The sequence below is a fragment of the Triticum aestivum genome, chromosome 7D, assembly GCF_018294505.1.
Source record: "Triticum aestivum cultivar Chinese Spring chromosome 7D, IWGSC CS RefSeq v2.1, whole genome shotgun sequence".
Classification (NCBI taxonomy): domain Eukaryota; kingdom Viridiplantae; phylum Streptophyta; class Magnoliopsida; order Poales; family Poaceae; genus Triticum; species Triticum aestivum.
In genome coordinates, this window is record NC_057814.1 from 608,595,613 (window position 1) to 608,606,602 (window position 10,990).

Here is a 10,990-nt window from a genome sequence, read left to right on the forward strand (position 1 = left end):
GGCCCCCCTTTCCTTGCTCCCTCCTTCCTCTTCCTTCCCTCTCCCTCTCCAAATAGGAAAAGAAGGAGTCCTACTCCCGCCACCTCCCCTTGGCCGGCCCTCTCCTCCCCCCTTTATATACGGAGGAGAGGGGCACCCCATAGACACAACAACTGATCCCTTGGATCTTTTGGCCGTGTGCGGTGCCCCCCTCCACCATAATCCACCTCGATAATATCGTAGTGGTGCTTAGGCGAAACCCTGCGCCGGTAGAACATCATCATCGTCACCACGGCGTCGTGCTGACGGAACTGTCCCTCAAAGCTCAGCTGGATCGGAGTTCGAGGGATGTCATCGAGTTGAACGTGTGCAGAACTCGGAGGTGCCGTGCGTTTGGTACTTGATCGGTCAGATCGTGAAGACGTACGACTACATCAACCATGTTGTGCTAACGCTTCCGCTTTTGGTCTACGAGGGTACGTGGACACACTCTCCCCTCTCGTTGTTATGCATCACCATGATCTTGCGTGTGCATAGGAAGTTTTTTGAAATTACTACGTTCCCCAACACAATATGCAGTTGTATTGTCGAGAGGGAGGCAATCCACCAATGAAATCCATGGAAATCAAGTCCCAACAGCACTTGGCGACTGGCAACAGATGGAGCAGCCCCGGATATTGAGCTCGGTACGGTTTGGCTTGCTGGCAAACTTGACAAGATTGGACGTGCTCCTTAATGTGTTGTTTCATACCTGGCCATGCGAACACGTACTTGATCCTTCTGTAAGTAGCTGGGAACCCTGAGTGGCCGCCGACAGCACTGTCGTGCAAGGCTCGCATGATCTGCTGCTGCAGGTGTGTGTTGTTGCCCAGCCAGACATGCCCCTTAAAATGCACAATGCCTTTGATGAGAGTGGAGTGGCTGTCTTCCACGGGCGCCACTCCCAACTGTGTGATCAGCTGCTGGGTCTTGGGAACGGTAGCATAGCCATTAACTATCTCCTGCAACCATGCCTGGCAAACTGAGATGGCCTGAACTTGTTCAGTAGTGGGAACCGGCCGCCTGGAAAGCGCATCGGCAGCACCGTTTTCTGATCCCTTGCGGTAACATATACGGTACTGCAACCCCAAGAGCTTGGTGAAAGCTTTCTATTGCCAAGGAGTGTGCAAGCGCTGCTCTTCCAGGTGCACCAGGCTACGCTGGTTAGTTTTGATCACAAACTCTCCGAACTGCAGGTATGGTCGCCATTGCTCGACTGCCAACACAATTGCCAAGTACTCTTTTTCATACGTAGACAGGCCTTTGGTTCGCGGGCCCAATGCCTTACTGAGGTAGGCAATTGGGTGGCCTTCGTGCTGGAGAACTGCGCCAACGCCATATTCGTAGGCATCCGTTTCGACCACGAAGGGCTTGGTGAAATCTGGTAGAGCTAGTGTAGGGGCTGAAGTCAGTGCAGTCTTGAGGGCTTCAAACACAAACTGTGTTGCTGCCATCTACTGGAACTGAGTATGCTTGCGCAGTAGATTTGTCAGAGGTCGCGCGAGCATACCAAACTGCCGAACGAACCGCCTGTAGTACCCCGCCAGACTGAGGAACACTCGGACGTCCTTGACACAAACAGGTACTCACCATTCATTCACTTGCTTTACCTTGCTTTGGTCGGTTGCCACTCCCTTGCCCGAGATAGTGTGCCCAAGGTAACTGACCTCTTGCTGTGCAAACACGCATTTGGACCTCTTGACATACCATTGGTCTTTCCGGAGAAGCGACAGGACTTGACGCAAGTGCTGAATGTGTAGCGTGAAGGTGCGACTGAAGATGAGGATGTCGTCGAAGAACGACATAGCACAGACGCGATTAACTGGTTTCAAGGTGACATTCAATCCCCCCAAGAATGTTGTAGGTGCTCCTCCTAGGCCAAACGGAACCACCTTGTACTCAAAATGACCAAAATGGGTTTGGAAAGCCGTCTTGAATTCTTCGCCCTCGGGTAGACGAATCTGGTGGTACCCCGATCGCAAGTCCAGTGTGGAGAACCAGCGAGCTCCTGCAAGCTCATCTAGGATGTCTTCGATTACCGGCACTGGATACTTACTGATGACGGTCATGGCATTAAGTCTTCGGTAGTCAACACAAATTCGCCAGGTTCCATCCTTCTTTTTCACTAGGATGATGGGGGAAGAGAAGGGGCTACTGCTTTTCTGAATAATGCATGCCTTAAGCATTTCTGCAATCTGACGCTCCACTTCCGTTTTCAGTTCAGGTTTAAGACGATATGCCCTAATGTTAACAGGTTGCGCACCCTGCATCAGTGGTATGTGGTGATCGCAATCACGCTTTGGTGGTAGTCCCACAGGCTTCATGAATACATCCTCGTACTCCATCAGCACCTCTGCTATTTCTGGTGGCAGTTCGGTGCATGTTATGTCGGTGATGTTCTCCGAGTCCTAGGCATAACATAGGTGGACTGCATAGGCGACTGCTGACTGTTTTTCCATGCTAGCAAGCTAAATGTTGTTCAAGGTATCACACTTGCTGACCGAGGAAGTTATCCCTTGCAAATGACTGTAAAACCTTCATGTTCGATTTGCATGCGACGTCTTGGCCAGTCAATAAGCATGGGGCTGTGATATTCAAGCCAGTCCACACCCAAGATGACGTCGTAACAGCCCAGTGGCAGCAATCTGAAATTGGTGGTGAACACATTGCCTTTTGAGTACCAAGAACACCCCAACACTTCTTTGCTGCACCATAACTCAGATCCATTTGCTACTGCTACTTTCACGGGACGTCGCATATACTAAATTCCTCTCAGCTTAGACTGCAACTGCTGAGACACGAACGATGCAGAGCTACCTGAATCAACTAACATCAGCACTTCTTGCCCCTGAAGCCACCCGTGCAGTTGGAGGCATGTAGGCGCATCTGTGCCCGAGACCGCTTGCAAAGACAACTGCCACACCTGCTCCTGGGTGTCGTCCTGCTCTTGATTTGCTGGATGCAGAGCTGGATGTTCGTCCGATGCCTCGAGACTGAACAAACTGAGCATCTCCTCGATTACATGCAGCTTGACGGTGGGAGGACACACATGATCATGTCCCCACCGCTCACCACACTTGAAACAGAGCCCCTTGGCACGCCGAAAGTTGCAAAGGGCAGTGAGTTTCGACGCGTCATTGTTGGCTCGAGCTGCATCCATTCCCCGGCGATCTTCTGCTGCAGGATATGTGGTTGGTGCGCGCACTGGCGGTGGCAGCAGTGGTAGCGGTGTTGGTTGTCGCGCGCGTCCAGGCAACCCTGCGCCTTTAGGCTGGCTGTACCACGGCCCCTTGTGGCCCTCAGCCACTTCCTCTTGCAGGATAGCCAGAGCACAAGCTGTGTCCAAGTCCTTGGGACGTTGGACCATGACCACGGCACAGATATCTATCCACAGGCCCTCCACGAACCTCGTCGGAAAATACAAAGGATGTGCAGCATCAGAATATGAAATAAGATGATTCATTAAGTTTTCGAACTGCTCAATGTAATCGGAAACAGAGCTAGTCTGACGAAGGGCATAAAATTGCCTAATCAAGAGCTGATGTCGATCTCGCCCAAAACAAGAGCAGAGTAGGTTGCAAAATGCATGCCAATCGAGTTCACCGATCTTGGGCTGGACCGATTGCAACCAAATCGCTGCGGGACCAGTGAAATGCAGGGTGGACATGGCGATGAAGTAGGATGGATGGACTTGAAACATAGTAAAGTACTGCTCGCACATAGTTTTCCAAATTTTGGGATTCTCGTCGGAGAATTGGGGAAACGAAACTGACGGAGGTGTTTGACCCAGCCCCGCAACGAGCTGACCCTGGGCGTTGCAAGGGCCTAGCGCGGAATCAAGGAGACGTGCCTGCGATAAGAAGTGCGGCGTACCAACGGTCGGAGAGGTCGGCGACGGGATGCTACCCGCCGGCGGACCACCCCGGTGCTCATGAAGACCGCCGTGGACATCTAGCCCGTGGATCCCGTCGCCGGGCGCTAGATCAGAGAGATCCACCGCGCGCGATCCACCCTTGGATGTCGTTGCTGCTGGCGCCCGCTCGCCTTGCAGCGCCCCGACCGCTTCCTGGAGTTTGGAGATGCGGTCCTCCAGATCGGGCTTCCAGGCGGAGAGCTCGTTGACTTGCACCGCCTGGGTGTCGATGCGGCCCGCGAGCTGCTTGATGTCGGCGCCGGTGTCATCATTAGCCTTGGTCAAGTTCTCCATCATCTTGTCAAGGTAGGATTTGAGCGCCGGATCCATGGCTGCGAGGAGTCGTTGACGATCGGCTGTCTGCTTGCGCGTCTCCAGCGCGGGGAAGAGGGGTGGGCTGGCGACTGCGTGTTAGGTACTCCCTACTGCTCTCTCAATAGATCAATGGCGAAATCGAGTATGGTGGCGATTACTGGGAGACTCGAGGAAGGGGGAAGAAGTACAGAAGGAGAAGTACACGTTACAGCCGCCGCCGGTCCGTTCTGATCCAAGCCAGGATGCCTATTCCACTCGCTACACTCGCTTATATCAGCTACTGGTGGATTCCTCTGGGCCGAACATGTAAGATACCCACTGAGGCCCAGTGAACCTGTGCCACGGCCTCCTTTCTCTCTTGGACAGTCCAGGTGCCACGACGGCCTTCCTCTGCCCAGGTGTGGGAGGGACGCTGACAGTGGCTTGCCATGTGTGTGCCTGCTCGCAGCCTCAAGAGTATATACTTGGAGTGATTGACTAAGCAGCAGCTGTGTGTGCCTGCGTGCATCTACTAATCAATTTTTGGCTGTCTGGTGTGGTCTGCTGGTGTGTTTATCTGAGCCTCATTTTATATCTTCCGTACATTTCTTTTCCAGGGCCAGCATTTTTACATACATTTAAATTCTAGTGTAGAAAGTGCCAAAGGTTTCCCGTACACTGCCACAGAACAGAAGCATCCCGTACGGCCCACAGAACAGAAGCATCCCGCTGCGGCTGGCCATCTCTGCATCTTCATCTTCATCGGTTCAACCCATCGGTCGCGAATCGCCGCCGTTACGGTTCCCAATCCAAGCAGCGAAGCCCTAGCCATCGCCGCCGACGAGGTGAACGGCCATGGAGACGGAGGCGGGCAGACCTGTTTCTCGCTCGAAGAAGAGGAACCGGCACCACTCGGGCCGGCGGAGGAAGACCAAGGGGCGCGTTCCGTAGCGGGAGAAGACAAACGTGCCACAGAAGACCGCATCAGACAGATCCCCGACGCCGTCCTCGGCGAGGTCGTCTCCCTCCTCCCAACCAAGCAGGGCGCCCGCACCCAGATCCTCGCCTCTCGGTGGCGCCACATCTGGCGCTCCGCCCCTCTGAACCTCGACTGTGGTCTGTGGAGGCATCCAGCCAACAGTGCTGACCTCGATCACGCCGTGTCGGGCATCCTCGCCGCCCACCCAGGTCCCGTACGCCGCCTCTGCCTCCCGGCGGGCCACGGTTCCACGGACGCCACCGTGGAAGCCTTGCTCCGGTCCCCTGCCCTCGACAACCTCCAGGAACTCGACTTGGGCTATATCCGGATGAAGTACTGCCGATCAATAAGGGTAACCTCATCCTTGCCCGCGCCGCTGTTTCCTCCGCCGCCCCTACCGCCGCCGCCGCCGTAGTCCACATTCCGATTCGCTGCCACCCTTTGCCTTGTCAGGCTTGGAAAATGCCACCTCACCGATGGCACCGTCCAAGCGCTTCACCTCCCCCAGCTTAAGCACCTTGCACTTATCGAAGTCATCATCTGGGATTACGCACTGCACAGTCTGATTGCCAGGTGCCCTGTCTTGGAGTGCTTGCTGCTTCACTACATCAAATTCTGCTGCGTCCGGATCAATTCCTTCACACTTAGACGCATCGGCGTGCGTTTCGGTGGCTTTTGGGTGGGTGAGCACCGCTCGGAGAAACTCATAATCGAGAATGCCCCTTGTCTTGAAAGGCTGCTCTGTCTTGATCTATTGGATGGACTGCAAGTATCGATAATGTCAGCGCCTAATCTTAAGATCCTTGGATTCTTTACTAGTTATCATCCATGTTTCTACAGGTTTATTAAGGTACTTATTTGCTGCATTGTATGTGCGCAGAAGTGACATATCGACTGTGCTTGTAAATGCCTAATGTTGTATTCCATGATTGATAGAAGGGTTTGCGTGTTGATAGGTTTCACTTTACGACCGATAGATGTCTCCGGGATATAGGAGATATCTGCCATGTTCGTGACTTGGATCTAATTGATCCCTTTGTGCGTTGATGCTGAGACTGGGTTCTCTGCGTTCAAGAGTTGACCATGTCTGTCTCATTTTGTGTTTTGTCTTCCCTTGTTTTGTAGTTTCTATTATGATGGAACCTTATGACATTTAAACGTGCAATGCGTGTCATCAGTTTTGTGATAACTAATGTGTGGCAACAGTTGAATTCCTGAATAATCTCACTGAAATTTTAAAGCAATTGATTTGTGTAGTTTGTATTGCTTTTACTGATTATTATTGTGGTTCGTAGCTTCTGGTCATCATTTATTTTCTTGAAACGTAAAAGGCAAGATAATGCTGCATTGCAGTGCAGCTGGTCATCATTTTGGTTATTTGTGATCTCAGTTTGTGGATCTTTGATCTCATTTACTCGTTCTCTGTGGAGAAATGTACACTGCAGTGCATCCCTATTAGCAATGGTAGACTACTATACTCTGACAGAAGAGGCATTGCAGGTTTCTACTAACCTTCGCACCTTCGCATCCGCTGCCTTTTTTTTGGAGGGAAACAGCAGGACTCTGCTGCCTATTTTATTGATTTTTAAATAAATGGTACAGAGTATCAAATACAAAGAAGAAAAAAAAGAAAACAAGAAAGGGAAGAAATAACAACAACAAATACAACATGTACAGGAGGTTGTCAGAGCACACTATCTGAAGTTGTTAGCCCAATCTTCAAAGCTGGCATAATCTTTTCCGTGTGGCCCTGTGCTTGAGCCAAAGAATCTCTTCCTTAAATCTTCGCCTGCATTTGTAGAGTCTGCATGCCACACATAACACAACAATAATTCTCAATGAAAAATTCTTCCTCCGAAGCATGGCTCTAGTGTTTAACTTTAATCCTGTTATGAACCAAGAGCGAGAAAAAGATTTTATGCTTCAATTGGCAGCATGTGTTCCATATCCATTTGAGCACTGGCAAGACATAAGTTTACACTGATAGATGTCTGTAGATGCTGGAAACTTTAAAGCTCAATGCCCCTGAGGCGCATTGCCAATGATCCGCTGCCTTGTCATTCTGCATCCAAACATGTATTCTTGGATAGTAATTACTGTCAGAGCTTCAATATGCATGCTGGTTAGTTCAAGAAAACATGCAATGATCTGGGTCAGAGCATGTAGAAATCAACGATTTCTGCTTTTTCCAACATATTTGCTTTAGCAAAGACAAAAATGGGCCTGTTATACATCAACGGGACCTGCTGCTGAATCTGCTTTGAGCAAAGCCGTGTGGTTGTGCGTGTGTTTTTACTTTGCTGCTGCTACTTCTTTACTGCTTAGTACATCTGTAGAGAATTCTAGCATACACTGCCAGACATCATCATCACTACATGCTTTGGTGAAAAGAAAGAGAGCCATCGAGTACGGGGATTACACGCAAGGAATTGTGCCTTCTTTAATGCAGAGAAGGAAGGACTGATTCTCATTGCCAAACAAACAAGGCTACCTTCAGCTTCACTAAGAGGGCAAACCACATCGACCCCTCATTAATTCACACAACAAGGCTACGTTTAGTGCATATCTCGCTAACCTCTGCTCTGATCTGAATTCACACAAATATACTAGCAGTAGCAGAAGCTGATTGAGTACGTCTCAGACAGTTGGAATCAAGTTTCTGTTTCTGAAGCTTCTCTTAATCTACCGCCAAGGTACGCGCATACTGCTGAGATTGTTCATCAGCCTCTTGTTTTTGCTACAATTAATAATGGTGGTGCAGAAACGTAACATTGTATCTTTGCTGTGCATGCAGGCATATGGTGGTGACAAAACTTCATCCGATGGGTTAGATTGAGAATACGCAAGTAATTATGCATTCTTTGGTTAAGGAAAGAATGCTGACAGAGCAAAACATATCTATCCTCCTGCATATCTCTCTCATCTGAAGTCACGGCACGTCAAATAGTTCAAATCGAGTCTCTGTTTCTCAAGCTGCTCCTCCTGTCTGCTGTCAAGGTATGCACATAGCCACATACTACTAAAAAGTAGTAACGTTTTGTTAGCTCTCTTTCAGACTTTAACCTTGACCTTGTACCCTGTTTTAGCTAAAATTGCATGGGGTATTACTCGTTAACTAACAATGCTGAAATGTCGCAAAAAAAAAACTAACAATGGTGAAGATCAATTGTAACATGTTGCCGTTGCTGTGCATGCAGGCGGTGGTTACAGAACTTCACCCGATGGGTTAGATTGGTTCATCCGCTGCTGCTTTTCTTCTTGGTCTTGGTAGAGAACATCATGACTCCTCCCACACGGGTAATACTCTTGTGCAATTTATGTTCATGAACTAACTAATTAATCATCAACCTTTTACCTATAATCGTGCATGTGATGTATAATTAAATTGTATGATTTTTTTTGCGGGGGTATAAATTTTCTGATTTAACTGACCGGAGGAGAGATATATCGAAAAAGTCTTTCACCCCGCTTTATATATAAAGCAAAGATCAACAACATCCTGAACAAACGCACGCCAACACCACACACACCTCAGATGGACGGAGCGAGCGGGCTTTTCGGCCCGCTCGTGGCCCGTTCTAGACCGGACCGATCAGTCCTGGCCCGTTGAAAAAATTGGCCGGTCCGGTCTCTAAATTTCAGCCCGAAATTTACTCGGTCCGGTCTGGTCTTTAACCGGTCCCACCGAGCAGACCGAAGCTGCAGATCCTTCCTCGACGTCGCAGCCGCCGGCGATGCACTGGCCATGCCCCGCTCCATCGTTGTTCACCAGAATAAGTGTAATTCAGTCAAGGGAATAGATAGGGGCAAGAGGTAGAAGACTCTGGTCGCGCGGTGAAGTTTCTTTCCTATTATTCAGTCCAACAGAAAAGAGAAAGTACAAGAGAAACGGGATTAGATCCGATAATCGTGTCACCATCCCACGTCTAACTCCATGCTGTTGTTTCCCCTTATTCCACTGTTGTTTCCTTCTATTTAATCGAACAGAAAACACAAGGAAACTCCTATTCCTACTTAAGAGGCTTACCAAATCTATACGTGCAATCACAATTCAGTTTCGTCAAAATCTTCAGCATTTTCAGCTTCGTCAGTATTTTCAGCAGCGTAATATTAGCGTAAAAGGATGGAGTTTCTCTGCCGTTTCCCTTTCCATTCATTCAGCGTAGGAGAAACAGAAAGAACGAGAAAGACGGGATCGATCTGATACGGCCGTTTCCCTTTCCTTTCATCTACTACCACTATAAAAGCACGAGAGGGCGGAGAACCAAGTCATCATATCCATCCAAACCTGCAATCTGATGGTCTACATCCCTTCAAAACACCAAACACGTTTTATGCTTTAATTACCCACCAAGCCATTGGGTTACCATCCTTACAAACACGTCCCGTCCAAAAAATAATAATTAAAATTCCGGGTCCTCCCGCGACCACGCCCTCGGGCAGTTTGGCCACCGCCCACCTCTTCCCCAACATCCTCCCCGCCAGACCCCCACGTCCTCCCGCCCCGCACTACCAGAAAAACTTGGTTTGCCGACGGCACCCGTCGGCATAAATGCAGCTATGCCGACGGCCAAGGGCAGGCCGTAGGCGTAGAAAAGCCGTCGGCATAAATCCATATATGCCGTCGGCATATACTAGGCCGTCGGGACCGCTCGAGGTACGCCTACGGGGCCCGTCGGCATAGGAGCGGCCGTCGGCATAGCCCTTGCCGTCAGCGCTGACCGTTTGACGACGTTTAGCCTACGCCGACGGGTGGTAACGGTGGCCGTCGGCATACCCGTGCCAGCCCTATGCCGACGGCTATGCCGTCGGCATAGACCTGGCCCATACCCCTCTGCCACGTCATCGATCCGTGTGCTATGCCACGTCATCGATCCGTCGGACTGCACCTCTGTGTGTGCACAGATATGCCGACGGCCTGGCCGTGGGCATACATTTATTTAGTTTTATTTTAAATTTCGCTTTATACTACCTATGGCAAATATATGCCTACGGTATAGCCGTCGGCATAGGCCCCTCTGCCACGTCATCGATCCGTGTGCCATGCCACGTCATCGATCCGTGGGACTGCACCTCCGTGTGTGCACAGGTATGCCGACGGCCTCGCCGTCGGCATACTATTTTTTTATTTTTACTTTATTTTCTCATTTTTACTTTATTTTAGTTTTTGTTTTTGCATAAGATAATTATGCCTTATCTAAAAAAACATACCCTGATTGTATATCGATTGCCCCCCGTTACGAACGTCGCTATCGCCGTGTCACGAAGGGGGGAAACGGTCGACATGGAGAGAATTCTAGTTGGTGGGGGGATTCGGGGTGTAGCTATGTCACCGAAACATCGCACGGGTCCCGATGCATATGTGAAAGTGTTCAGGCATGCGTAGACGCCCGTCTTGGGGCTCCGCGGTGTGCCCCCTGCACGCAAGGCAGTGCCGCCGTCACTTGGATAGGGGCACACCCCGGAGACGCGTGCCGCCTCTTGGGACATGCCACCACACCACCCCGCATGTGTGAGGGCCCGGTGCGACGCTCGGGTGGCATTGCTACCCCCCAGGGCCCCCGTCCCGCCTTACCCTGTAGCGTTTGACCACGGGATCTAGCCCTTTGACTTTGCACGGACGGGCTTTGAGCAGTGGACCTATCCACCCGGTTGTGTTAGGTCAGTCCATAGGAACACTTTGGAGCAACATCCGGGCCAGACCCACGGCAAGATCCCCTCCGTGTAGACCCGACGCGCCCGTTTCCCCCCTCCAGGTGCCGGCGGCGGCGCCGTCCGTGAGGGGG

General features: G+C 50.7%; 1 long non-coding RNA gene across 1 annotated transcript in view; it reads left to right on the forward strand.

The window, feature by feature from the left end:
• Positions 1-7,693: 7,693 nt before the first annotated feature.
• The window catches only part of LOC123170947 (uncharacterized), a 6,900-nt gene continuing 3,603 nt past the window's right edge, over positions 7,694-10,990 (forward strand). Inside the window, exons 1-3 of the long non-coding RNA XR_006485261.1 lie at positions 7,694-7,897; positions 7,999-8,201; positions 8,402-8,501. This is a non-coding gene — a long non-coding RNA (uncharacterized lncRNA). The remainder of the gene's footprint in view (positions 7,898-7,998; positions 8,202-8,401; positions 8,502-10,990) is intronic.